The sequence below is a fragment of the Lactuca serriola genome, chromosome 8 (assembly GCF_051521515.1).
Source record: "Lactuca serriola cultivar US96UC23 chromosome 8, Lser_US96UC23_V15, whole genome shotgun sequence".
Taxonomy (NCBI): domain Eukaryota; kingdom Viridiplantae; phylum Streptophyta; class Magnoliopsida; order Asterales; family Asteraceae; genus Lactuca; species Lactuca serriola.
Window position 1 is genome coordinate 159,262,953 of NC_136415.1, and position 4,943 is coordinate 159,267,895.

Here is a 4,943-nt window from a genome sequence, read left to right on the forward strand (position 1 = left end):
GAGCCATTTTTAGTGATCTTTGTGTACTTTTGAAGCTTGTGGAAGAAAAAGAAGAAGATATAGGGCTTAAGAAGGGAAGAGTAGATCTAGAAACCACATGCCATTTGCTACATTTTCTGGTAATCAAGTTTCTATCTTGGCTATTAGTTCATTAGACCTCTTTATGTCCATCTTTATGAGGGTTATTGGTCCAAGAATGATAGTTTTTGGAGAACGATCGACCCAAATGGGTAATCCTCTAGATCTAGGACCTAGAGGGGCTGATATGACATAAAGGTGCAAACTTCATACCATTGGAGCCCCCATGCAAGCCTTAGAGTGTCATATTGGCCTTTTTAGCCCCAAAAGCCCATGCATGTGGAAAATGTGGGAACTTTACGTGTCCCTTTAGTGTTACGGGTGTGGATATGAAGTTGTAAGCTTTATTTGGGTGTAAGGATAACATAAGGACCAAGTTCTATGTCCCAAGGAATTAGGGTTTGAGCTAAACCCTTTAGGAAAAGGTACTAATGGGTAAAGTTAGAAACTTTACCCTTAAAAGGGCATTGTAAGGGTTTTTCTAAAGTGTGAAGCTTGGATCTGAAGTGTAGGAGCTTAATCCATTAAGATAGCCCAAACAAATAGGGGAACTCGGTGAGTCCAGAAAGGGACTCGACGAGTTGAGTCGGGTTGTCCCGATTCTATGCCAGGTAGAACTCGACGAGTCTGTTAAGGGACTCGACAAGTTGACTTGGTTGATCACGAGTCTAAGTAGTATAGGAACTCGTCGAGTTAGGAGGTAACTCGACGAATTGAGTCGACTGGGAGTTGACCTTGACTTTGACTTTGACCAGGACATTGACTTTGACCAGGGGTAAAATGGTTATTTTACCCTAAGAAGGATTATCATATTTTGATTAAGTGTTATTGTGAAACTGATAGCCCGGGAGTCGTTGGAGCAACCATCGGAGATTCCTCACACGAGATTTCACAGCTAGCATACGAGGTGAGTTTCCTCCAGTAGGAATGGGTCTAAGGCACTAAGGTCGGCCCATTTAGCTAGTTGTAGTTCCGGACTACGGTCCGATACCGGGCGGGGCCTGATGTAGGTTTATATGTTGTTCTAGATTTCGATCTGATGACGGGGCGGTCCCGAGGAATGCTTGTATGCTTGATGTCTTTGTGATTCTTGTATGTGGTAGTACTTGTATGTTTCCAGATGTCGTTCTGATGTCAGGGCGGTCCCGAGGAATGCTATCAAGTTTCCGGACTACGGTACGATATCGGGCGGGGCCCGAGGAATGTTTAAATGTTAATGATATATGCTTAGGTTTATGTGTATTATTTGATTGTGTTCACATGTATTCCGAGATATGCTCGATGCAGGGCGGGGACCGATGCCGAATAGGGTTCGACGTCGGGCGGGGCCCGATGCCGGGAAAGCCAATGCTGAGCCTGACTCGATGTAGCAAGGGAGGGGCCCAAGATATGTTTATGTGATATGTGTATGGTATGTGGTAGTTGGGGAAACTCACTAAACTCTTTGCTTACAGTTTTCAGTTTCGGTTTCAGGTACTACCGCTAGTAAGGGGAAGAGCTCGGGATGACTGCATGACACAAACAACAACTTTTAGCCTGGGAGGATTCACTCTGATATTTGACATATGATTTTGATGCATTGACAGATGATATGAGATTTTTGAGATACACGATTTATGACATTTTGATACTTGTGGTCTTTTTATTATGATGTTTGACAAATACGGTTTTCAAAACTTCTAGACCAAATTTTAAATAATTAAACTAATCACATAATTTGAACATTATCTTAAAATTTGACCATTATCTTTCAATTAGATGAGGATATTCATTACCATAACAGAAAATTCGAATTTTAACAGGTAAAACAATTTAAGGTAATGATCCTAATCTAATTTAGGCTTGAAATTCGAAAAATCTGCCAACTGAAGAACCAACTCGTCGAGTCAGGGCATGGACTCGTCAAGTTGGTCCAACTCGTCGAGTTCATTAGGTAGAGACCAAAAACGATTTTAATTAGCTTTGAACAAATTATAATTGCATCAAATATAACAAAAAAAACACCTTAAGCTCTGATACCACTGATGGGTTTTGAGCACTACAACATTCATATGGTGCATATGCAACCCTAATTGCTTTGCATCTAGGTTTTTCTCAAGTTATACATGCAGATTAATTTTCCAAAGCAAGAACCCTAATCTAGCATACATGAAAACCGAAATATAATCGTATTTGGGTTTAGATGAATACCTTTCTTGTTGATTGCTTGATCTTGACCTTCAAGAGCTTAGTGCCTCAAGTGTTGCACATCTAATGGAGTCACAAATAGCGCTTAGAAATGGATGAACAAGAGAGAGAGAGAGAGAGAGAGAGAGATGGAGGCTAGAGAATTCGGCCAGGGTTTCTTCTAGGGAATCATGTGGCCGATTTCAGGAGCCTTGGGGTTCCTTTTATAGTTGAGGCTGTTAGGGTTTTCAACTGGAAACCCTAATTCCCTTGCTTAGGCCCTAAGCAATCCAAAAACCCCCACATGATAGGCCATGGACGAAACTCTATGGGCTCCCCGTAGATTTTCGTCCACCGCTTATCAATAGGGTCCATTAGCCCAAACTACAATTATTACTGATTTACATAATCAGTCCCCATTCTTTTAATCAGTAAATTAATTTCTGGTCAATACTAATTAAATAATATGATTTCTCAATTAATATATTATTCTTATAATATATTAATAAATCATTAATTAACCTCTTTCTCCAAAACCTATCCTATCAAATTGCTATGGTGAAGGCAACCCAAAACGACCATGCTACTATCGGGTCAAGTACATACCAATTATAGTTATGGGCTTACACACCTAATCCAACAAAAACATCATAACTCTAATTTTAAATGTGCTAGAGTAAGAAAACGTTATTACTCCACATATTATGATGTGTTGTTATACTTCTTCATTTTGAAATGAGTTTCAAGATATGATTCATAGTTACTAGAGCATGGATCTAAAAGTTTGATTGGAACAAACTATGATTTATCTATGATCGAACCATTTCCAACAATGTTCGATTCCTCTTCTTAGTCATACAATTGCACTAAGATGTTCTTGGATGATTAATTGTGATATAATTCCACAATTACTAAGATGATCATTAAACATGATACTAAAGCATTCCCCTTTCTCATCAGATTGGAGAATCTTTTATCTTTCTTCCTAATAGATTATTCAATTCGTTCTTCTACTTATGAACTTTTCAAAAGTATTAGAATTCTGTTTAATCTTATAAACATAGCTATATTTACTAAAACATTAGTAAATCATGACGAATAGAGTTATCATCCCTTATGGTTGATCTAAAGTGTCCATATCAATATGTACTAGATCCATTAGTCTTTCACTTGCCTCACATAAACATGTGAACAATGATTTAATTCATAATTTTCCAATGAACAAGATACTCATATATTATACAATTCAAATTGTACGACACCAAGTATTTGTCCAGTTGGTGATGAGATTTATTTTCACTTGGTCAGTTATGACAATACCACAAGTGATATCATAAGAATCAAATCCAAAATTAATATTTCTATTATTAGAAACATAACCAACCCTTTCATAAATGTCATTACAAGGAAATATAAATAAGGCAACTTCATAAACCAAAATTTCGCTTTTATTGAAACAAATGAAAATTTTGGAACTTGTCCTTACAATACATGAAATGAAAACTATATTTCTAAACATCTTTGAAAGAGTAATAGCAATCTATTAAATTATCCTAAGTCCTTAACACTGGCTCCAAATTCAGACCATCGAACCATGTGACCAAAATCCATTTCCTACGATCAAATTTAGCTCACTAAGCTTAAGCTTCCTTCTTTCTTTTTTATCCTGCCATACCATTAAAATGTGATCATCACATCATGTATTGAGAGTCTAAGAATAGAAACTTATGGAATTAGATGATGGATGTACCTAAAGTAGGTCACGCAAATTGACTTTACTATCTTTAAGATCTTTCAGGTGGTTTCATAGAAGAGAGAATCCAAGTTAGTTGATTTTAATCCTTAATTATTAACCCAAAATTTAAATTAAGGCTAGGATCCATATTTACTATTTGAAATTTGAAGAGTGATGGCGTAATCAAATTCGAATCTATTTTAGGTAGGTAAGGTTTTTACCAATTTTAATCTTGTGAAACTTCTAGATCTTTTGATATTCTTTGAATCTTATCAATGACATGCTTAATCTCAAATTATACTCTCAGCTTTTGTGACTGGGATGTCGTTGATCACAAACTAGATGTGAATAACCATGCAAACCCGCTTGATAACCTCGAGGTCATTTATCATCTCAAATTGATGTGTCTGTAAACCACACACTCTCCATCAACAATGATAATTATCGTTTTGTCCATCACTCAACTTAATAGTCCCAAATTAATGTGACGGTTAACCACACATGTTCCACTAACGACATATAAAGAATGATGTGTGTTTTCATGGATTAGTATACACTTCACATTTTTTTCATTAAGTATCTAGAGTGAGATTTTAAAGTGGGTTCTAGGTACTTTATAATACCATACTTTTAATGAGGTTATGTCCTATCAAATCCGTTCGGCTAATGATCCTCTACCATACAAGGGAATGGTGGGTAAGAGTGGACACCCAATGACGGTCATTTTATAGGTTGTTTCTTATATCCCCGGCCCCTCTTAGAGTATAGCTTCGTAAATGAGGCATATTATTGATTTGACTAACTTGTCTTATACATATAATATATTTAACTTTTAATAATATATAGTATAAGGTGTATTTTAATACTTTTCAAAATATTAGGGTTTAAAATTAATTTTTGAATTAAACTTTTAATAATTAATTAATTAATTTTAAACAATTAATGATTCACCAATTATCCTTTA